Source organism: Homalodisca vitripennis, chromosome X (genome assembly GCF_021130785.1).
Source record: "Homalodisca vitripennis isolate AUS2020 chromosome X, UT_GWSS_2.1, whole genome shotgun sequence".
Classification (NCBI taxonomy): domain Eukaryota; kingdom Metazoa; phylum Arthropoda; class Insecta; order Hemiptera; family Cicadellidae; genus Homalodisca; species Homalodisca vitripennis.
In genome coordinates, this window is record NC_060215.1 from 145,767,646 (window position 1) to 145,794,041 (window position 26,396).

The 26,396-nt window shown below is 33.7% G+C and overlaps 1 pseudogene; it reads left to right on the top strand.

The window, feature by feature from the left end:
• The first annotated feature begins 1,949 nt into the window (after positions 1 to 1,949).
• LOC124369657 lies at positions 1,950 to 17,132 on the top strand (annotated as a pseudogene).
• Positions 17,133 to 26,396: the final 9,264 nt, after the last annotated feature.

Below are 26,396 nucleotides of genomic sequence, written 5' to 3' on the forward strand. Positions count from 1 at the left end.
CTCAATAAACCGAGCAAAAATAAAACTGTCGTCACTACAATTTACCTATAACCAGTAGTCGAGTAAGTTTGTTCATCCTAAGAGACCTGTCAATGCTGCCTGGATTGGCCATTATTTTTATAATTTTATTGTTATCACATGTAATACTACTATTTCCTTTAAGCTTCAAATGCTGTAATTTAGTTCTAAATAAATGCATTTCTGTTCGTAAGTATGTATTTTTGGAAACTCTCTTATTATATTTTAAAAATCAACTAAGAGAGAGACAAATACGTTTAATACGAAAGCACAATATACATGCCCAATGCTAACTAATTATTGCTGTTTAGGAATCTTTAATGAACAACTTTAACAATCGCGTAATAGAAATAGGAGTCTTTTATTCGCCCTATATCGTGACAAACACAATTATGATAAAATAAAAAGATCCACAATTATGATTAAATACTACCGATTAGGAATTTTGAAGATGTTTTGTAACGTGAATATATATTTTCCATGTATTACATCCCGATTCTAAGGCTTCAACTAACAACATCCCGCATTTCAACTCAAACCACGATTCATATTCTTATCAACCTAAAATCTCTGAGGAGGTGTGTGAACATTGTAACGAACGTATCGCAACTGACCCAGAAAGTCTCAGTCGTGAAATGGGGTAAAGTATTCCAGGGGTCGGGAGAAGGTAGTTAGAATGGTGAAACGAAAGGCTCAGATTGAGAGCAGAGTCAACCTAAGGGGACTCAATACGAACGCTCGGTATCATCACAGCCCAGGCTCCAAGTACGGTATGAGGAGGATTATGGACAATAGCAATTTGGAAACAAAAGCGTTGGGAAAGAGTGTAGCAAAAGAACTAAGGTTCCGATCGCATTTCTCTAGCGGGGAAAAGAGAAAGAGATGCTCGGATTACTCTAGCGCAGGGCGAAAGGTTCCGCTTGGATTTCTCTAGCGGGCGAGGGGATAGAGGCACTCGGATGTCTCTAGCGCAGGATGATAGGTTCCGCTTGGATTGCTCTAGCGGGGAAAGACGAAGAGGCGCTCGGATTGCTCAAACGCAGGGCGAAATGTTCCATTTGGATTGTTTTTGCGGGCAAGGGGATAGAGACGCTCGGGTTTCTCTAGCGGAGGATGATAGGTTCCGCTTGGATTGCTCTAGCGGGTAAAGACGAAGAGGTGCTCGGATTTCTATAGCGCAGGACGAAACGTTCCGCTTTGATTGTTCTAGCGGGGACAGACGATTGGATTGCTCTAGCGCAGGGTGATTTTCTTACTAGATAGTCGCGAAACGTGGTCGGTCTCAGAGGAACGGAGAGCTTCCTGTCGTGGTCTCCCAGGAAACAATGAGAACTGTACACGTGGTGCACTTCCAGAAACGAATGAGAGCTGTGGCTATGATGGTCTCCCTTATATAGCAGCCGGATTGGCGCATGCGCAGGACCCTCAATATTGTCTATTGCCTAGCTGTGGTGCCGGCAACATATTTCCGTAGGGTTATATGGTCTGCTTGTTCCAACCTGTTTGAAACGGCGGCGCTGCTGTTTCTGAATACTCGACCGTATTCTTTATTGCCCGGATGGGGTCGTTAGGGGTCCGTCGGCATAGGGAAAAATGTGCTGACTTGTGTAAAGCGGCGTTGCAGGACGTATGGGACGTAGGAATTAGGTGGTCGTGTAGGGGTGTTTAGGAGAGGGTAAGGTCTATGGGGAAAGAAGCGGAAGGCGGTAGGGTAACGGGAAGTTTCATCGGTGGCGCAGGGTCAAGTCAAGAGACTGAGGTGCGGACTGAACGTGGGAAAATAGGACAGGGCTTATTGTAACGTCGGAAAGCGAAGGACAAATGAATTGTAAGACGAGGTGTGTATAGGACGATGCCGACTACCTGAAGGCGACGCCCAAAGCGAATTAGTAGGACACGAAGAGAGGAAATGTGTAATCGTAAGCGGAAACATGGTTAACCGCTGGGTTCGGGCAAAGGTCAGGGTACAAGAGGTACGTGGAACTAGTACACGACGCAGGGGTAATTAGGATGACAGTGGTTGTTTACGGATAGGAGGAGAGTAGAGGAGATGTATTAGGTGAAGCGGAAATACGGATTTATTGGTGGAAAGAAAATTAAGGGTGTAGATCTAGACGTAGGACCGTGTGAACGGACGCTAAGATTAAGATAGGCTAGGAACAACGGTACTTTGGTAATAGTAAAGGCGGAAAATAAAAATGTCGCGGGCAATAAGGGAATCAGAACCCCGGCAAACAGGGTTTCAATTAGAGCGGGCGAGGATTAAGGACGGGGACGAATTAGGGTCGTTACAACATCAAGGTTCTTTAGTCTCAACGAGGAAATAGTAAATTTTCCTCAAAATTACTATTGTAGGTTAAAGACTCCAATTAACATAAGAAGTAGTTTCTAAATTAATAGTACATACTTATTTACGACAGCGTATTTTAGACAAGCTAATTAAAATTGAGTTCCCGTTAGATACTTAGCTATGAAAAGACTAAACTTTGATTCACAAAAGAGTAGACGGAATAAGATTAGTTTGTCAAAAGACAAACACAAGGAGATTAGCCGGGAACTCATAATGTTAACTCAGCTGTCAGCCAGCGCCTGAGTCTGCTACTAACACTGTTATGTTACTGTTCTCTTCTATACAATTTATCCTTAGGTATCCGAGATCTGAGTTGACGTATTATTTGTAATTTGGAATATGTGGTTTAACTAGAACTTTTAAAATGAGTGATATGTTAAATTATTTGTGAAATATATTGCTATTACGATAAATGTTCTTAAACATATCTTTTAACTTCCAAATTTATGTTTGTTTGTTTTTTTTGTATTAATACGTAGTATTTAAGAAAATTCGTGGTGTGTGTGTGTGTGTGTGTGTGTGTGAATATACATGAAAAATAAATTTTACGAGGAAACCTGGCGATATTGAGCTGCGCAGGTCCTGTCACTGTAAGGGAATGGGGATCACGGTGCAATTGCTTAAACACAGTATTATGATGTGTATCATGATTATTACGATGTTATTAAGTTACATCTAAACTTAGTAAAATTTAGTCTAAATGTACAGATATCCAGTGTCATTTGCGTTATATTAGATTTGACGCAGTAGTTTCCTTATATAATTGAAATTAAAATTCAAACTTTTTTTATTCAAGAATAACAATTTTTTTACATTCCAGTTATTTTTCATCCTCTCTAGCCTAAGCTATTTGAGAGGAAAATCTAAGAAAAAATACGTAAACACATACTACAACTATTATTTAAAATACCAACTTGGAGATGGAAATCGTATTCTAAATTTAAATTCAAAAATACATTGTATCAATTAATAAACAACCTGATAACAAACTCGATAAGCAAATAAAACAAACATTATATATATCAATAAATATTTTACATGTAATAACCCATAATTTTACATATTTTTTAGAATTTTCTATATTATATTTACATAAAAGAAAGCTCAAGGAAATAAAGCATGAACATCTGAGAAATATATAAAGAAAACATTGATTTTAAAATTAAAAATTGATTAGAGTATTCGGCCATTTTAAATTATATGATGACTGGATTGAGTATTCACTCATACATACTTATATGTAATGTATATTCTTCAAGCGTTAACTGAATAATAATTAAAGTTTACAAAACAGAACATCACAGAAAAACACCACTTTTTATGACCATAACTATAAAATCAAATAAACAAGATAAATAATTATTTCCATCTATATATATATATATATATATATATATATATATATATATATATAAGTGTTTGTACATAAATCAATTAAACATGTAAAAAATACACATAAAAAAGTGTAAATTATAACATGTACTAAAGTGGTTATTAGATTTATTAAGCTGCTTAGTAGCCGTTATAAATTAATGAAGTAGGTTATTTTGAATGAAGTATAATTAATATGAGATTTAGGGTCACTAAATGATCATAAGGGATCCTCCATCGGTAGAATACAGCTTGCTAGAGGGAAAAATGGGTCTACATATTTACTTAAGGTCTCATATTATAATCATTATTGTGTTTGAGCCAATTTGAAAGCAAATGTTAGTATAATAGATTATATCATAAAGGTAGAAACAATGTTTTCATAAGAATAACATTTTACACTCTATTAATAACAAATATGTTAAGCTATAATGAAATTGGAAACAAAACCTGAGGTAAAAGGAGCTAGCATTGTTATTTCAGTGAGATGGTGGCAAATTTTATTTGTTAAACTTACACTTCTACCGATGTTTTGCAGCTTCACCCCAAAAATGAAACCCCTGCATTAGCTTTTACTTACGATCCTTGGATTTAAGTGTTATATTTTGTTTTTTCCAAAACACTGGAAACAAACGGGAAGTGAAAATAATTATTCAGGCTATATATTGAACTATTGAATAATTTTTTATAGAAAAATAAATTATTTTGAGAGTGAACATAATGTTTATTATATTTGTAATTATTGCAGATTAAATCATCTGCTGAAATATTTTTTGTTCATCAAAACCTAATTTTTTTTAGATTAATTAATTTGACAGGACTGCTTCTCAAGATGTATTGATCATAACTCAAAATATTAACAATTTAACCATTATTGTGTCATTTTTGAAACACAATAGTCAAGGAAACAAAAGTGTTGTGGTAGAACTCGGAGGGTTTATTGTTTGTTGTCTTTCAGAGAAATATAAGATATAAAGGAGGAAACAGGATCTTCTTAAAATCGGAGTCGGCCTGTTCATATATGTGATAACTCTTGAGAGAAAGGTTTATAGAGACTTTAACCTTATAACATAGATTTATCTTGGCCCAAAAATTGATTTTGAAGTTAAAATGTCAAAGAGCAGCGAGCTGCCACTAACTCGGGAAAGACATATCGTATATTCACTTCTTTCACACTTAGCAAACAAAACAACAGAGCCAGTGAATCAATCTTCCAGTGCACTCGTAAACTCCCGAAGTGAATAAAATGTGTTTGACACCAAGAAGTGTTTTGATAGAGCGTTGAAATAATTTTGCAGTTTCATATTCTCAGGGAGCCAGTGCGACAACAACCTGAGAAGGAAGTTTCTCAAAGACAGTTGTTCGATGTTGCTGAACCCATAAAGTTGTCCCTACCACTATTAACGTACCAGTGGACAATAAGAGTAAATGGCATCAGAACCTGCAGTACATGGGTATCTCAAGAATATATTGGAAAGATAAGGTCAATGATTCCAAGCTCATCTCGTTACTAGCCTTCATATAAGTCATCAAATTGAGGCAAACAGAAAATTTTAAAGTTTGATCTACTAACAAAGTAACCAGTAGCTTAATTAATAAGTTAAACATAAGAATTATTTTACTATTCGTAAAATAAAGTAACTATAGGCTTTTTAATGTCATGACTTCCGGAGAAGGACTGAGTATGTACGAGTATGTTCGTATATATAAAATGAGAGCGATCTACAAGGAATATAAATATATACTAATATTTATTTTAAAGTTTTATACATTAGAAGTAAACTAATTTTACTTCAACAAAATATGAGTAGAATTTGTACTTTTGAAGCACAGTATATACCAATGTTTCTAATTTTAAATAATAATATTTGCAACAATTAAGATTGGTTATAAGATAAGGGTAGAATCCATGATTTTTGCTATTAAGATATGACTCAGATTCTTGCAGTCCTGTTCCACTCAGTTATTTATTTGTTACTAATTGTGTCTGAATATAATATAATCTGATTATTGTTTAAACACTCATTATTGTTGATAGATTTGAAAGTATACAAGGACTTCAGACATTTGCCATAGTTATACGTTACAAAAATAAAATAAAATACAAAAAGCTGGAATTGTCCTCTTTTCAGGCGTCATTACTGTAAAAAATTAGGGATTTTAAGTTCAAGGACCAAAACCATAGGGTTTCTCAAATGTTTGCTTATTATCCAAATCATTGTTATCCTATTTCTTTAGGTGCGATGATGACATGACCTGGACTTTACCGACTTTCTATTATTTTTAATAAATACAGATAAGAAAAGAGACGTTTGAGAAGATTAGCTGGAAACACATTGTGCTACCTCATCCGTCCGCTGACTGATCAGCTGTTTCCTGTAATACTGTCAAACTCATGTCCTGTTTGCTATGTGAGGTCTAGGTTGGACTATGAATTATTTAAACTTCAATTTAAGGCTCCAGTTAGATAATTCTTATATAAAAGTCTAAACACTATTTCCCCCAAAACGAGAGTCAAAAGACAAATGCAGGGAGATTAGCAGGAAACAGGTACTCTTACTTTAGCCATCAGCTGGTGAGTGAATCAGCTTTGATTTAACACTACTGTATTACGCAACTGTACTTTATAAAATGTACCTGGTATATCCTATGAACTATGAATTAATATGGGTACTGCCGTAACATTTTGATGATAAATAATAAATAAATAACATTAATCTTATTATTAGATATTCTAATTGACGGCATAGACTGAAGAAGGTTATCAACTGCACATTTAGAATAAATTGCAAATGTAATTACTATCTGATATATTTCTATGAGGCTGACTGCGTACTAACATGTTAAAGTTCGCAACAAGGCCTGCTGAATCTGCCGCTCATAGGTTTCGCGGTAAGGGATATTTTATAATTACCGATTTTGTGATTAATTAATGAAAATACTATAAATGATATGTATGCAATCTGTATAATCTTTGTATGTAATGTTATTGTACTCTAAAATCACCGTGTGCGAGTTAATAGTTAATTCGTACACAAATTTTAACGGGTGTATTTAACATACCTGTACCACAATGAGTTAAAGCTTCCCCTTACAACTAATCTGTAGATAGTTAATAAGTTGGCGTGGAAATTACATATGTGCTGACACTTTACGACAGCTATAATACACAGCGTGGACGTGAACTATCGAACTTGACATACTGTTGAGTAGACTTGATAGAGGTGCTTTAGGACAGCTATAATACACAGCGTGGACGTGAACTATCGAACTTGACATACCTCTTGAGTAGACTTGATAGAGGCGCTTTACGACAGCTATAATACACAGCGTGGACGTGAACTATCGAACTTGACATACCTCTTGAGTAGACTTGATAGAGGCGCTTTACGACAGCTATAATACACAGCGTGGACGTGAACTATCGAACTTGACATACCTCTTGAGTAGACTTGATAGAGGCGCTTTACGACAGCTATAATACACAGCGTGGACGTGAACTATCGAACTTGACATACCTCTTGAGTAGACTTGATAGAGGCGCTTTACGACAGCTATAATACACAGCGTGGACGTGAACTATCGAACTTGACATACCTCTTGAGTAGACTTGATAGAGGCGCTTTACGACAGCTATAATACACAGCGTGGACGTGAACTATCGAACTTGACATACCTCTTGAGTAGACTTGATAGAGGCGCTTTACGACAGCTATAATACACAGCGTGGACGTGAACTATCGAACTTGACATACCTCTTGAGTAGACTTGATAGAGGCGCTTTACGACAGCTATAATACACAGCGTGGACGTGAACTATCGAACTTGACATACCTCTTGAGTAGACTTGATAGAGGCGCTTTAGGACACGTAACTTGCACAGAATAATATATTATTAATAGGAATAATAGGCAATGCTCTTGCTAACACCTTGGTGACGGACATATGCTTTCGGAAAGTCAGGTCCCTACCTGATAAGATATATAAAGAGTGCTTATTAACACTCTCGAGAGAAAAAATTGCATTTGATTACCAAAATAAACTTTAATACTTGAAAGGAATTTTTTAATTTGAAAACTAATGTAGAATGGAATGCGTTCTCTTCCATGTTTTACTGAAAGCCATTTATTTCAAATAATCATTTCAAACATTCCATGAAGTGCTTACTGTTGTAGTTTATTCTTTTTAGCGTTTTTGTCTTCTGATACAGTAATGTTTTTTGTATAAACTCAATACAATATGGTATTACCATTACATTTCAGAAATAGTTTAGTAAAATTGTTAAAATGAAGCTGTTAGTGAGATTTTTCTAAAGTGAATTGGGTAATCAATGATTACCGGGATCTTGTTATTGTTATTATTTTATATTACTTGGTGCAACAATGAACAATATATCATTAAACTTGTTAATTCAATGTACATTAGTTACTAACCGACATTTATGATAGTAAACTTGGTTTCTATAAACAATCATTTCAAATATGCGATAGATATACTGCAACAAATAAAAAGACTGATGGCGAAGACATTCTCATTGCTATAAACTCTGCAATTCCCAACTTCAACTTAGATTCCATCTTCTCCGATACGGAAAGTTTATTTCCAAAACAAGTTCCTCCTCGGAAGCAATTAATCATCGGTGACTTATATATATTTAGGTATATATGTACCTGTTCAGAATTATAATGTTTTATACGTATTAAATGTTCTCGGATTGTATACGTGTCTTATTTCAAACCCCCCTAACTGTGGTTAAATAAGGTGGCACAAAGTGATTAGTTGAGTATCTCATGTTGGCAATCAATATCTACAATGTTGTACAGGGTATTCTGTATTATGATGTATATTGTACTTTAATATTACTCGTTTTCTTGTAGGTATATGTAAATGACGCATGCCATATACAAAAGAGAAATAACAAAAGAAATTTAAATCAATCAACTCTAAAGACTATATATCCAAAATTTAATCGGCATCATTCAACTTTTACTATTTTCTTCCATTATAATTCAATTATTTAAAAGGCCTCTTATAATGTAAACCATATGATTCAAATCATGGGGTTTTGTAGGTTTCAGTGATAATTTAAAAGCTGTAGAAAAGTGTAGATGGAACACTTGCATACTTGTCCAGCGGAATCGTAAAACCTTGTTCACAAATTCTAAGTTCTCTCTTTGTAGGTATTAATAGTTTTTGTCTAAAAATAAAGACAAACCGTGTATTTAAAAAGTCGTAAAAGAAGTACCGAAAATGTATGTTGATGCAATTACTGATCAAACTATGTTTAAATCTTAACATGTTTGAAATTTTACCATGTTTCCATAAGTAGTGGCTAAATATCCTTATATATATATATATATATATATATATATATATATATATATATATATATATATACTGTACACTTTTACTATTCAAATATAAGAATTGACTTTTAACAAATTTTCCGAATATCTTGTTCGCTTGAACTATTTACACGATAACTGGAGCCAATATATTGAGATCATTTGGAGGTTTAAAAATGCCAAACTAAATATTAAGGTCAATTAATCTTCATCAAATATATATACATTATTATATCATCAGTAATAAATTTGTAAACAGTGATGTGATACAAGACTAAAAATGTGAAATTCGTGTTTACTCTTATTATAAAAACGAGTAGCTCAAGTGTATAGTTTAAGTTATTTGTAAATGTTGATGGTTTGTATTGATCACTCACTAGCTGACAGTATGGGAAGCATTTTTATCAAGCAATGTAACAGTTACTTTGTAATGATGAGTTATAAACAGAACAGTTGTACGGTTGAACAAAAAAATATCGCTAAGTTGTAAATAAACAAAAACGCTTGTCGACTCAGACCGAGACTTCTGGTTCGAAGAAGCTAAAGCTGCGCTTGTCGCTGCAGATCCGCCGTCAATCGGCGAAAAATGTGGTACTCCTAGTTGGGGAAGGACTGGGTCTGGCTAAACTCACGGCAGCGAGGAACTTTAAGGGGCAGCGGCAGGGACAACATAGGGAAAGCAGCCACCTGGCATGGGAGAAGTTCTTTGCAGTCGCGTTAGCAAAGGTATGTCATGAAAACTGGTAAAAATCGGTAATTATTCTTAAAATTATGCTAGTGAATAAAAGCGGTGAAGTTGTTTGAAAACCATTGTAAACTCCACTCTGTTCAGAATCTCTTATACTTATAAATAACAAAACAAAACTCAATATTGGGTTCCTATTAGGAACGTTAAATTCATCCGATACATTTAAGAAAGGGAGTGGTTTTTAATTATTTTATTTTATTAATTTTCAAAATTTGCCTGTTTATGAAGAATGCGACAGGTATCTACAGAAAATGTAAATTGACAATGGCTTGGATACACCAGGACAAACAGTGAGCACTTTCGGAGATTGGGTTGGCAATATTTACTCAATGTTATTTGAGTAAGTCATTCGATATTGTGTTTCGATATGATATGTGAATAGTAATTGTTTCTTATGACAGTTGTGTTGTCTGTACGAACTTCATATGTATCGTATTTATATGTCTGCAGGTTATATGATGGCGATGATGTAATGGTATGATAAATGTTTCTTGGACTAGATACGTATAGTACTATCGTATGAACACAGGAATAGTTGTGTGGTTGTTACTTGAGCTAAGCGCGTTCCCTTAACTAATACGTCGTACTGGGTAACTAACTTGGTTAATGTCTGCTGTCACTGGAACTTTACAAAGTTCTTCAGTCACTGCCTTGGAGTGCTGTCTTAGCCCAGGAAGGACACTAGTACGTCTCTGGCTCAGTAGTTGACACTGCTACTTAGCACAACAACGCAGAGATATATGGCCTCTAATCTGATATCAATCCTAAACCTCTTCTTTACCAACTTCCTTCATGCTAGTGATCATGAAGAGACTCCCTTCCAACAACCCTCCACTTTAATAATTTACAATAATGGGTCAAAGACGAATATGGGGACAATTGCAAGCGTCGAGCCCGTTAGTTATCTGATGAGCCCAACGAGCTTCTGCAGTTTTCCAAACTGTGTAGTTTACTTGTGGGAATCTTTATCTGCGGTGTCAAGGCAAGACAATAAATCAACGCAAATTTTAAAGCGTCGAAGTACTGTATTTCTAATAAAAAGATGTCCAGGATTTGTATGAGTTATTTTATTAGATAGTGTGTACGAGAGAGGTAGGATCAACACAGTTACTATTTGTTCAGTTATATATTATGACGGAATTTAGGGATATAACAGCTCTGGTGCATTTTTAAGCTTAAAGCAGTGAACAGTGACAGAACGTCAACCATTCTGAGGAGTCCTCAGTTGTGTAATTCTGAACACAAAAGAAGAGAAAAAACATTGTTGTGCTTAAGGATGGATTAGACAGCTTTCCCATAGGAAGGTATCTGATTTTGTTAGTTGTGAGGTAATCTTTGTCTTTTAAGATAGTGGATGTAATCAAAGAGCATATATATCTCAGGAAAGGCCTTCACATATCTAGAAGCAATCCACTATCCAGGTTAAGCAATGTTATTGTTCAAACTGAAAATTTAAGGGCTTTAACCTTGAAAGTCTACATTCTTGGCAGTTGGCCACCCTTTAAAAGAAGATAACGTTTTTAACCACACAAGTCATGGGTAACGATAGAGTCATTTAAATGGTGAAAAGGCTGCTGTCAGTCCAATCACGCTACGTAATCATCTGTTGTCATGTACATCATAGTTTGGCGGAAATATCGTGGGGTTTAATAAACTGTCCACGAACCTGTGTAATGAACTAACCCCTTTTTTGTTTCACTGTCAGAAATCTGATTTTGGTCAAAAGCTTTGAACAGGATCATAATATGAACGCACCGTAATATGAATACATTGTCCAGATTATCTTCGTTGGAAGATCAATACTATAATATTATATTGTAAAATTGTAATCTGACATTAAAATATTGTATATAAATTAGATCATACGTTGAACCTATAATCATGAACATTTTATTAATATTCATCAGAACGTTGGATCTCACCTGGTAAATTTTGGTTTATATCTTTAAATATATGTGTAATTCCAAACAACGCCAGCTTATTGGCTGGGTATAGTATTATGAGTTTTATAAGCACATATCATCGTAATGTCTGTATTGGACATCTTTAAGAGAAGGAATGAAGACAAATCTTAAAGGGTTTACGTGAAATTTACGCCAGCACATAGTAACAAAGTTTAGGCATTTTCCTCAGTTGAAAATTTTAGAAGGAATTTAAGACAATCTTAAACAGTGTTTGTAACGGTGGTGCACGTAAAATGTCCAATATAGTCTGAAACAATATAGTGTGAAAGCAATGTTGTGTATTTTACCTCTGTTATTACATTCTGAGAAAATATACAGAATAACGTAAACAAACGTCCAAGAAATAGGTAAAATATCCTATGTATGTTATCTCTAAAAGAATTTTGGAATGAATACAGACCAACCAGAAAGTAAGTTTGTATGAGATTTACTTAACATGCATCTTACGCTAACGTATATCCCAAGCACTAGGAAATAAATATTGTCCCTTTAATAGCATTTGGGAAGAAATGTAAAAGCGTCATCAAATGTATGCTATGGACGTGCATAAAATGTACATTAAGCTCAGTCTAAACTATTTATCCTTCCAAAGCATTGAGGACTACGATAATACCTCAATTAATGCATTTACAGCGTATATAATGAATACTGCACTAAACTTATAGCTATCGATATAAAACATGGCTGTCTATTCTTTCCTTAAACAAAATTTTAGGATTAACAAAGTACGCAACAAACAAATGATTCGTTACAGATAGTCATTAAATGGACCTTTTATCAGTCTTCAGGTCATCAAATGTCTATAAAGTATTTTTTTATGTACTTGTACAAGTATTTTAGAAGGAATACAGAACAACCTAAACTATCAATGAACAAAGCGTAGAATACAGGAAATTAATCGTACTTTAGACTAAAGCTCTAATTATGTACAATGAATGTTGGTTATTTTCCCCTTTATAAAATATTGAGAAGTTAACAAAGTCAACTAATACTTCATTTACACGTACATGAAGTGTATTTTATACTCAGACTACAAGATTAAAAAAAGTAGAAATACGAATAAAAAGAATATTCTCCTCTAAGAATGTTCATAATGAATGAAGGAAACATTTAACTAAAATTTTTTACAGCGTACAGTAAATAGATCTTAGGCTGTCTAAGAATTTTTAACCCGACGTTTTGTATTATTTAACTTGATTACGGAAATATGCCATTGTATGACACCAATTTTTAAGGTCTCAATAAAAGGAAGAGATCGGTGAACAATGGTTTTCTCTTGACTATTCATTGAAATTCAATATAGCGTCAACAGAAATTATGTTATTGGTTGACTGTGTTAAAGCAATATATTTTGGACAAGTCAGCATATATTGCGGTTGTTGGTGATTGTCGTTTGGCTCGACAAGAGTTTTAGTAAAAAATGTTAAGAACAAAAAAATAAAAAGACTGGTGGAAGTTTAAGTTCCAGGTTGACTGTTCACAACATAACATAACAGAAGTTCGGATTTTTCTGTTTGCGGTTGTATTTCAGTTCGTTTAATAACATAGTATAATATATATATATATATATATATATATATATATATATATATATAAAAAATAATGTGTTTTATTAAGTACAGGTTTATAGGTAGTGTGTATGAAATAGAGTAATAATAATATATGTGTTGCCATTTTTACCTTATGCGTATAACAAATCTCTGTTTATTTTATGCTAGATTGTAATTATGTGTTAGGTTAGTTACCCACCTGAGCAAGATATCTTATGTCAGATATCGTAACTTAGTGTTGGTGATTTATTTGCTGAGCCTTAGCGTAGCCTATCACTCGTGGTTCTGCCCACACGATATCTCATACACGAACTGACCTATAGACTTACAATTTTGTATGAAGCTTCACCTCTACATGTGGAAAACTGTATTCGGTGATGGTGCATGTCACTCAATGGGATTTTGCTGAGCCTTAGTGAAGTCTATCAATCGTGGTTCTGCCCACACGATATCTCATACACGAACTGACCTATAGACAAGATTTTGTATGAAGCTTCATTTCTACAAGTGGAAAACTGTATTCGGTGATGGTGCATGTCACTCAATGGGATTTTGCTGAGCCTTAGTGAAGTCTATCAATCGTGGTTCTGCCCACACGATATCTCATACACGAACTGACCTATAGACTTACAATTTTGTATGAAGCTTCACCTCTACATGTGGAAAACTGTATTCGGTGATGGTGCATGTCACTCAATGGGATTTTGCTGAGCCTTAGTGAAGTCTATCAATCGTGGTTCTGCCCACACGATATCTCATACACGAACTGACCTATAGACTTACAATTTTGTATGAAGCTTCACCTCTACATGTGGAAAACTGTATTCGGTGATGGTGCATGTCACTCAATGGGATTTTGCTGGGCCTTAGTGAAGTCTATCAATCGTGGTTCTGCCCACACGATACCTCATACACGAACTGACCTATAGACTTACAATTTTGTATGAAGCTTCACCTCTACATGTGGAAAACTGTATTCGGTGATGGTGCATGTCACTCCGTGGGATTTTGCTGAGCCTTAGCGTAGCCTATCACTCGTGGTTCTGCCCACACGATATCTCATACACGAACTGACCTATAGACTTACAATTTTGTATGAAGCTTCACCTCTACATGTGGAAAACTGTATTCGGTGATGGTGCATGTCACTCAATGGGATTTTGCTGGGCCTTAGCGTAGCCTATCACTCGTGGTTCTGCCCACACGATATCTCATACACGAACTGATCTATAGACTTACAATTTTGTATGAAGCTTCATTTCTACATGTGGAAAACTGTATTCGGTGATGGTGCATGTCACTCCGTGGGATTTTGCTGAGCCTTAGCGTAGCCTATCACTCGTGGTTCTGCCCACACGATATCTCATACACGAACTGATCTATAGACTTACAATTTTGTATGAAGCTTCACCTCTACATGTGGAAAACTGTAATCGGTGATGGTGCATGTCACTCCGTGGGATTTTGCTGAGCCTTAGCGTAGCCTATCACTCGTGGTTCTGCCCACACGATATCTCATACACGAACTGACCTATAGACTTACAATTTTGTATGAAGCTTCACTTCTACATGTGGAAAACTGTATTCGGTGATGGTGCATGTCACTCCGTGGGATTTTGCTGGGCGTTGGCAAATATTTTTACATTTGTCTAATGGGTAATGCTGATTGCAACGAGAAAATAGCAAAATAAATATATGTGTAAACAAACTCAATAAAACATAAGAGATTCAAACATTAGACATATTAACACTTGCAGCCTAACTATTCTAACACATACAGAATTATTTTATAGTGAATTTGTGTTTAGAGTTTTATACATCTATCATTTAAACAACTTATATAAAACACAATTTATTGAACAAAAATCTTAATGAATCTTGTAGCAAGATATGCCAGTACAACTTTCCTATGTAGACTCTAACTATTGTATGAACATACAGTTCTATAAGAATAAATTCTGTGGTGCGTCATGTTTTGTCAACATCTTCTATGTATTAATATGTCCGCCGAACATCTCGGGATTAAAATAAACTACAGGTTTGAATTAATGCATGTAACCTTAGCGAAGTCTGTTACGACACTTGGTGTGGCGATCTCCTACCTTTGTATATCACTAAACGATGGAAAATGTCCGGAAAAAATAATTAATGTGTCTCTACACGTCTTCACAATAAAATTAAAAAATCCCAACCTTTCACAAAATAATACTCAGTTGGAACGTTCAGCGCATCCATTATACATAAACCGCAGTAGTAGAAAGAGAGTATTGCTAATGCCCGTGATATTTAACACAATAAACTGTAACACTCTAGAAACACCAACTTACTGAGAACGGTTCTGCTGTAGAGGAAGATCTTCATTTATTTACATACAAGGGTGCACAGAATAATTTAAACTGTGCATGGAGACTAGAAGTGTCTCCTCACTTTAACGTACTCGGTACACAAGGCTTTGTTTATTGCTTAAATATTCCGCAGTGGGGGTCAAAGTAAACCCACCCTAAACCGGATATCTCATTATCAAAAGTCAATCAATAGATAAAATAAGATTAATAATGTAACTCGATATTTATTTCCTCGTGTTATCTCCACTATAATTGTAATTAATCAGCGTTTTGATTATTATAGCTGGATAAACACTCCCTACCAGCCAAAAAAACCTAACAGTTTGTTGAGTAAAAGTTGTAATATTCGATCTTGACGTCACATGAGTCGGAGAGAAACCTTATGAGCGAAACCCTAGCAAAATCGTGCATATATTTAAAGATAAACACTCATACAGTAATGTATGTAACAGTATATTCATCATTAGTGCAATGATTTCAGCTAAAATAAAATTATACAGCGTACTGTATAAAGTATTAATTGATGAAAATCACAAAAGTTATGCTTACAGAAAATAATGTTTAAACTCCGATCCTGAGAGACATACTGTATAATTCAATTTTCATACATAAAAGTAAATTTATTCTTCTATCCCAATACACCTTTGAAGTATGAAGTTAATATTTATTATCAATAGTGAGCAGTTCCATAAAAATGAACTACGTCACTCCTACAACACAATAGATTATGCACTACAGTAGCTTGTGGATCAGCTAATGTATTATTCTGCATTATAATTTAAAAATAAATGCACAGACACCTTAAAAAATTGATGTTCGATAAAATCCTTTAACAATGCCTAACGTTGTACCTTATAAACCAAGTATACCATTTCGTGAAAGAATATTTAATTTGTTGAAATATTTTTTTACATGATGTTGTATGATATTTGGAAATTCAATTTTTATTTATATTCCTTTTTATTTGAGGGGTGAACTAGATTTTAATTACAATTCATATTAGTTTTATATTAGCTTCATATTATCTCTATGAAAATAAATAAAACGCAATGTGATACTTTTAATTGGACTAATGAATAAAGTTATCGCCTGATACCGGGAACAATCGGATTCGGTCGGATATCCCGAGGAGTCGGTCACGCCGTGTGGTCGGATATGAGGGGTCCTACTTTACTTCATCTTAGGTTCTGGGATGTATTATATTCTAAGGAGGAGGATAACGATAAGAGCGAAATTAAAACTCTTCCCGGTAATTGCATTATAAGACTTTATTTATACTACTCTATTTTTAGACGTAACATCTCGACGCTCAGATCGGCGAGTCGTCCGCCTGCGCTACGGCACACCTCTGCGGTGTAAAGGCGAACTTCGAGACTGTCGGCCTGGACATCAGAGGGAAGTCCGGAAACTGCACTGAGGGTGGAGTCCCTCATTGAGTGGGTTCAACAGGAAGGTGAAACAGACTATACGTAACTTAAAGACCTAATACTGGTGTATTATAAACATAATTAATAATTAACATTCATGTTAGGGTTATAAATAGTTTTCTCATTTATCCCTTATACCAAGGCTTAAGAAACCATACAGAACCTATGTTGTAGAACACATTGTAATTGTAATGCACCAAAAAAGAATTTTCTTACATTTTTAGGACGGAACCTTTGAACCATGTCCGTTTAACGTTCTTCATATCTATAATGTATTTTATTTGTAATCGTTGAGAAACACTATTAAAACTTCAGTATGTAAGCTATCAGTTAAGACTGGTTATGTCAGTTAGTTTTTAAATAACATAATTTGTTTTAATTTAATATAAACAAATTATTTAAGAACAAAAGTTTTAAACGCTATAAACATTCTTAACTAGAGAATGTTTCCCCCACAAAGACTACACACGTGGATGGGGGACAGAAATGTTCATGAGTGTAAATATAAACGATAAAAAATCGGAGATCCTATAATAAAAAAATAAACGTTAATACTTTACCACACGAATATTTGAACATAAAATAAGTGCAAGTTAGTTATTCTATAAGATGATTTAATACCCAAATATATGAACAAATTCTGTTCGGGCTAGAAATTAACCGGTGGTTTAAAAGTTTATTACTAAATTAACTAGTTTAATTTTCATTCTGGGTAGAAGCTAAGTTTAAGGAATATAAAGAATTTGTAGATTACTCGGGGCATAACAATAGCCACAAGAATATAACTGAAGTATTTAAAATACTGTATATCGTGTAAAATCTGCGTGACCTCAATGGATTTTAAAAACTTATGTGATAGGTTAGAAATCTTTTACTTGAAGAATGTTTGTACTTTTAAACGTATTTTACATTATATTATGTGGTACGAATTATAAAGAATTAGTCTGAATTGGTGTGCATGTACGACAGCAATTAAATGTCTAAATAGGATTAGAAAGAAATGATAATTGTATTTGACATATATATTTGTTTCATACGTAATGTTTAAACCGAATAACAGAATAAAATAAAAAAATTAACATAAAAATATATTTAAAATATCAAAAAAAGGTAATTTAGATATAAAAAACCCATTCCTGTAGCTATAGTTTAGTTCAATGCTGAAATGAAAAAGGAACTCTATGGGGAAGTTTATTATTCTTTGGTAATGCAATTTATGGCCTCGAAAAACGTTTAAACAAAGAGATAAACAAAAATGTTTAGCATAAATATTTAATCCTATTGTGTCCAGTTTGAATAGGAATTACGTTAAGAAAACGTGACGTGTATTAAGTGTGTGTGCGTACACGTTTTGTATTTTTTTAATGAGATGTATTTTACCGTCGTATTGCTTGTGTTTATCGTCATTAAAAAACTGAATATGATACTCAATGTTTTTTAATTCTAAATGAAAATACAAATGTTATAAAACTAACGTTTGGTAATACGTTATCAATAATAATAAATAATTCATAAAAAAACTATTTTCTTAAAAATATTCCATAATTCATCATAAAAAAAACAATTATTTTACTTTTAAATGATCAAAAACAACTAGAAAATATCATCTTTAAACGGATCTGAATTAAAAAGAAACGATTTTGGGACTTTTTAAGTTAGCATTGTTCTATATAGATTGTTCTTATTTATTTTGCGTTGATACTATATATAATATCTTCAAAACAAAAAACAAGAAGTCTTCAAATTGCAATGTTGCTTTATCATGTTATTATTTAATTTGTTTACATATTTTCAATATCACCATAAAGTTGTCCACATAAAGAAAATAAATGAAAAACCCGATTTCTAAAAAAATTAATAAAGTATAATTGTAACCTCTATCTAGATTACATATTATTTGGTACTATCTGTGTAGGAAAGATGTAAAAAGTTCGTCTTAAGCTTCTTGGTCACCAAATTGTTTTGGATGTCTTCGGTTCCAAGAATCAATACTTTCACAGCGTCAGATTCCAGACGCTGCGCTAAGTGGAAGGTGAAAAGGAGCTTAACTCAACATTCACATTGAATGAACCCTTCACACCTACGCTATGTGTGAGAAAATATAATCGTGTCAACTACAAACAGTAAGGAATATTTCATCATTACAGAGACGATCTTTTACAATTTACAATAAAAAACGCGGAAATTGTGAGTAATAAACAACTGAGAATTGAGTCAATAATTTTTGCTATTACTTACGTTCCTCCACTTCACCCCTCACCAATCCCGCCCCCGCTGAACAAATACATCCACTCAGGCCGCTTACTGCACATACATGATGATTGTAGTAAATTTAAATTCCAATGAAGTGAACAAGAGGGAGTAAATAACACTGCTGTGTTGGTAAACCTTTTCTTATTTTTTCCAGGTTTGTTCTCATTCTCACACATGGAGTTCGAGGCCGATCGAGACAGAACGGCCGAGGGCGACCCTTCATTTGCAGACATGACAAGGACCGCCCTTTCTGTATGCATGAAGCACCCCAGAGGATTCTTTCTGTTCGTAGAAGGTAAGTAGTAGTATTATACAGAGTTATTAATTTACCTCAGAATTTGTTTTAGTTTAACCTTCAAACTTTACAAATGTCAATAATTAGAAATATGCTTGTGACCGAAATAAAAGTTTAAAACTGATTAGCGATAGAAAATATGAATTTTAATTACTGCAGTATATGTGGATTTTATTGTGCGTGGTGTATTTCCCTACATTTAGAATCTCAAACCTTTCTATCAAGATTAATAAAAAGGCACAATATCCGTATAAACGAAAAATAATTAACTATGTTTGAGATGAGTGAAAAATGAAATGATGTATTTCTATAAATCGCAAAAACTGTAGAACTATACATCTCGAATCATTCGACATTACCCTTATGGTTAAGGCCGTGTCCTCAGGTTTTCTTCGTGTTTTTAATATCAGTAAACGCATGAATTGGTCTAAGATTTACACATTTATTACTGAACCGTATTGTGAGAATATTGTACTCTTTGCTAGAGGCTACAATAAAGAGACAGCTGTTAGAATTTTTGTAAGTATTTATAGCTGTTTATAAAAAGCGCGCCACCTCATTTGCAGTATGATTCGTGGTGAGAATGAAGAAATTGTCTCCGCCTGTCTATAGTTAGTTTACAGTAGCTTATTGTAGCCGGCGATGTAAAAGGACTTTCGTAAAGATTGATTTCGGTTTAGATCGGCTTTTCAGTATATGTTTTTATGTGTCTTGAATGTGAATGTTTAATGAATACGGACGTCCGTAGATTTTATAAATTAATTTAGACCCACGGGAACTGCAATCTGTTTGATTATTTTATCGTTTTATGGTTATGAAATAATTGGATTAAATTGAGCTTTGCTGATAGTCGAATAATTATCAATTATATAACTGACCTATACAGATGTAAAATCAATAATAACAATAGACAGAGGTTTAAAGCAGAGTTAAGACTTAAAAAATTGTTCCAGCCAAAAGATAAAAAATCTTATAGTTGTTTAAATAGGCAAAATTCCTTAGATTGTAATGAATTGCGATCGTTAGGTCTTGTAAAGATTAAATATCTCAATAAATATTAAATTTTTCAGTTTAATATATCTACTAGGTGGCCACCAAAACAGAATAAATACTGCAATAACATTCACTAACAAATAAATTGTATAAATACCTAAACATTCTAACCGTAAGCTGCACAATAAAAGAAGCCGTAGGGTTGACAGTTGTCAGTTCAGTGACAGGTTCCCAAACTCCCTCTAGAAACAATTATAAGTTTTAAACGGATACTCGCGATTTTTGAACATTCATTTAATCATAGATAATAATCGTAATCATATAATATGTTGCGTTACTTTAATAGACTTATCGGTTGTTGTATGATAAGGTCGATACAGCGATAGCGGTACACCTACATCACTCATTAATTGTAACTGTGAGGATGATAGCGGTACAATTATAAGTGTACCAAAACTCCAGAACGCTTAAAAGTTAATTTATAATTACCACAGAGCCACATATTTCATGATAACAGATTATGAACATTCGCTTATTTTAACAAATTAATTATCATTAGAAGAGTTAATAAGATAGGTTATTACACTTTTAATAATGAACATTAAAATATCTTTGTACACAACTAGCTTTATAGTAATAAGTAGTACAATAATACAAAAACAATTAGTTTTAACTTAAAGTTTAAAAAAAAGAACATACCTTTTCTTAGGGTGAAAGCACAGTTTCAAGAAATGTATTTCCAGATTCAGTTTCAAAGCACGACTTAACAACAGTGCATTATTAAGCTCGCGAATTTTATTAATTATGTTATTAAACAGCTGCTATTAAACAGCATAGTATTCGAAAGTAAAAGACGTTAAGGAAACAGCAAGCTTGTTTCACTGAACGATGGCAAATGTCCGGAAAAATCCTGTTTCCTTCACAATCCTTCCATCGTCAAAAATAACCTTCAAACAAAGAAAAGACGTTAATATCAATTAAATTAAATTAAATCATGCTTAATCTACTTAGATTAAATTTAACTCCTAGTAAATAATTAGTTACGTATCATAATACACTCTTGATAAAACTAGGATTTTATTCAATTAAAGACTCCAAACTAAATTGATTTTCTGTATAGCTTTAAGCGTAATAGCCACATATTAAACCTTCAAATTAAGTTGATCTACATTTCAAATGAAATGTATTTACTATTAATATAGTGAAGTGGTAATAAAGATAATATTTCACTTTGCTCACCTCAGTTGTCAATCAGAGAGGAGAAGACAAGAGAGTGACAAACGACAATCTCCAGTTTTCAGCTCACGCAGTCTCAGAGAAACTTAGCTCAGAACCTTAACGGCTTCTTTTGATGGATGATAACGGCGCTGTCTAGTTCTAGTACGATAACGGGCCAATTTCTTAACATCCAAGCCCATCGCGTACTCTTTAGTTCATGCAATTACGCCGCGCTCCGCAATTGATTAATTCTGCAATGGCGTGACGAGTCCCATTTTCAACCTGTATACGGATGATAAATAAAAATTCTGACATTATGAAGGAAACCAAATTATCTGGGCATTTTCCAAGGTAGAAGAAATCAGAAACAATCTAGAACTGCAATAATGTATGCACTTTTGTGCATTAATATAAGCATCGACTGCGTCAAATATATACACGAAATTTCTTAAAATATGACGTTTCGCTCCTAGAGTTATCCGATTTTTTTTGTTCCGAGCACAGCTCGGAGCCGTCAAGATCGGATATGACGAGTTTTACTCTACAAACTATTATTTTTTTTAACTGGTAGGGAGTGTTTATCTAGTTATGATAATCAAATCATTGATTAAATACATTACAGGAGATAACACAAGGGAATCACAATCGAGTTACATTATTAATATGATTAGATTTACTGATTGACTTTTGATAATGAGATATCCGGTTTAGGGTGAGTTAACTCTCCCTCCACTGCGGAATATTTAAACAATAAACAAAGCCTTATGTACCGAATACGTTAAAGTGAGGAGACACTTCTAGTCTCCATGCATAGTTTAAATTATTCTGTGGACCCTTTTATGTAAATATACGAAGAACTTCCTCTACAGCAGAACCGTTTTGAGTAAGGTGTGATTCTAGAGTGGTACAGTTTATTGTGTTATATATCACGGACATAAGCCAGAATATTTTTGTACGACTCCATTTTATTAATACCGGATGTCCTGAAAGTTCAAACTGAAGCTTCATTTAGGAATGGATGAGCGTTTTAAATTGTATGTGTATTTGTTGTGTAATAACAATTGTCAGACATTTGCCATCATTCAGTGATATAATAAATCAGTAAAAATAAGTTATGATATCTGAAATATAATCTCTTGCTCAGGTAAACAACTAACCTAACAAATAATTGCAATGTACTTTAAAATAAGTAAATCATACCAAAACTTTAGCCAACTCCAAGCACACTAATCTGTAAAACATGAAATTAATAAAAAAGCTATTAAAATCAAACTGAAGTATATCGCTCACAACAGGTCTGAGACTGAACCATTGGGAACTGACCAGAGGTCAATTGTAAACTCCAAGCACACTAATCTGTAAAACATGAACTTAATAAAAAAGCTATTAAAATCAAACTGAAGTATATCGCTCACAACAGGTCTGCGACTGAACCACTGGGAACTGACCAGAGGTCAATTGTAAACTCCAAACACACTAATCTATAAAACATGAACTTAATAAAAAAGCTATTAATATCAAACTGAAGTATATCGCTCACAACAGGTCTGCGACTGAACCACTGGGAACTGACCAGAGGTCAATTGTAAACGACAACCGTCAAGGCAGAAGTTGGGGGCAACACAGGAAACGGGAATGAGCCTCTTTATTATTGGTTCATATTCGTTTTAAAGAGATGAGGTTTCCGATGTGTGACTTCATTTCAATTCATACGGAAGCCAACACTATATGTTGAAATTTAATTTGCTGTGCTTCACTTTAAACTTGTCTAGCCTAGTCAGGGCGAACTTTAACGTGTATGATATTTTTAAGAGACAAAGACAAGGCAGACATCTTAGGTCTGTGAAGCTTATTTATATGCTTTCAATATTTTCTATTTTTTATTGCTAAGAATTAATGTCTATGAAATAAATGTAGTTTTGCGCTTTAAAAAATATAACTAAGTATTTTATTGCTGTTTACTGTCGTATTAATCGTTTAGTTTTCCATCTATTTAATTATTATAACAGTTCTATATATTATTTATAAATGAAAATTTTTCCTTTTAGTAATGAAGCTTGCTTTCATCAAGAAAAATATCCCAACTAAATATTTATTTTCTGTTATAAGGTATAAAAATATTACGTTATGTAGGAATATCAATGTTATTACTTTAATAAACACAAATTTCATTGTTTTTAAAGGATACATCGTACATGGTAATAATAGAATGATTTAAAAATAATTTCTATAACTATTGAATGACGACATCAAAAACTTTTGTGTGTATGTGAGTGCGTGTCCGTGCGTGTGTGTGTGTGGGGTGTGGAGGGGATCAAGCAACACACTATATCTTTACCTATGATCTAAACTTAACGAAAGATTGTATTATATTTTGTTAATAAAATTAGAATGTAATAAAATTAAACGATAATAATTAATAGCGTTGAGAAAACTATGGATTAGGCAAATGTACAATTACAATTGTAAATATGTGCTCGACACCTTAAGTATGTAGGTTAATACTTAAATAATAATATTTGTAATCACCAGATTATTGTAGCAAAGTTTTGCAAGCAGGAGGAGCAACATATAATTGGAATTCTCGATTATTGTTTTCTCATGAAGCATGTTGTTTAGCAATACAATAAACCCTGCCAAATATATGAATTAGATTTTAATCGTTGAACTTTGTTTGCAGGATTGTTTGTTTTTGTAGGATTTTTTGTAATTAGTAAAGTCACGTGACTATTAAACCCAATTCGAATAATCTTATATTTTAGGCTCATGCGGCTATTGTCTTGACTCTCATTTAAGTTGACCCTCTACAATAAGCCCGAAATAAAAAAAATTGTATTAAATCTATTGTCAGACGTCAAACCAAAATTAAGGTTTGATATCTGAACCGTAATTTCCTAGACGATATTCATAATTTTAGTTATAAATTGCTATTATATTAAATTATGACAATGTTAGAAAATTATAAGGGCAGCTAGAAAAGAAATGCCTATTTAGAGATTCCATGCGTTGTAATTAATGTGAAAATGAGCATTACTAATATTTTAAACGAAAAGTGAATTCTTTTCATAAATAGATAAATTTAATTTTACATCTGTTAGAATCCGATTAATAATATGTTTGTCCCAAAAAAACAAACAAAAACAAAAACAAAATTTTATGAAAAGTTAGGTGTAGTTTTGGAACAGATAAATGCTCTTGGTCATAAAACATACATGAAAATTATGGAAAAAGTCTTTAGAATATACATAAATATCTTTAGTTTGAATGAATATTGGATTCATATTAGTCTAGTTAGTTCTACACCAGTAAAACAGTCCATAATCAAATAGTCTGCTTTGTTGCATTGTACAATAATTTTATAAAATCATGTCTTATGGCTATTTGATTTTTCTTACATGATTTTCTCATTTATTTTTTGATCAATAATAATTCATAATTATTTAGTATTGTTAATATAACCATACTGAGCACAATGTGTCTGTTAAAGCAACAATCAGCACATTTTTGTAGGATATTATTTAAAACATGTACGTCCATTTTTAAGTAGATAAATTTAGTTTCTTCTGGATACAATAGCATATGGTTCGTTATCACCATTGAATGGCACATAAATCTTCGTTCAAGAGGTGAGTTAATTAATTCCATGCATCGTCGGTAAAACACAATACTCCACTATCGGCAGAAGAAGTAAAACTGTAATGAAATTCCCATTACCTATATCGGTTATGTATCTAGTTACAGTGCTGTGTCGGCGGCGTTCAGATAAGAATAGTCGTGAGATCGTGCTCCTGTCTTGAACTTATAAAGCCTTTAGTTTTTGCGATCAGGTGAAATATTAAGTGGTGGGTTTTGAAACCTTTTCACTTTCATCTCCTTTTAGAAAAATGGCCAGTTGTGGAATTTGTATGAAGCCCCTTAAACAAAAGAAGACATTGGCATGCTGTAAGTGCGGTAAGGAGTTTCATTGCAATTGTCTAGATTTAAACAAAGCCAAAATGGAGCGTATAACGGCTGGTACTTGGAAATGTATAAACTGTCCTGAGCAGAAAAGGAAGCGCCGGCGAGTCGATGTAGATGGCCAGGAAGGTAAGCTTTCCCTGGAAGACATCACTAAGAAAGTATTCAAAATTGAAGCAAATCAGAAAAGTCAGGAAGAAAGTTTTAACAGAAAAATTGACTTGTTAAATGAAAATCTAGATAGCAATACAAGGTTGATCAAAGTAGAAAATGACGCGCTCAATGGGATTTTTGAATACACTGATATTCTTCTGAAACGTAATATAAAGCTGAGCAATAGGGTGGGTTTCTTGGAAAAACGAGTAAAGGGAATGGAAAGTACTCGAGAGTGAATTTCGTGGAAATATATGGTGTCCCTATGCAACTTCAGGAGGACGTATTGAGTGCAGTTAAGGAGGTTAGGAAGGCCTTGGGCATGGACGTCGTGGACTCTATGTTTGATGCGTATCATCGGATGGGTAACAGGACGGCTCACAACTATATCTACGTGAACGAGGACCTA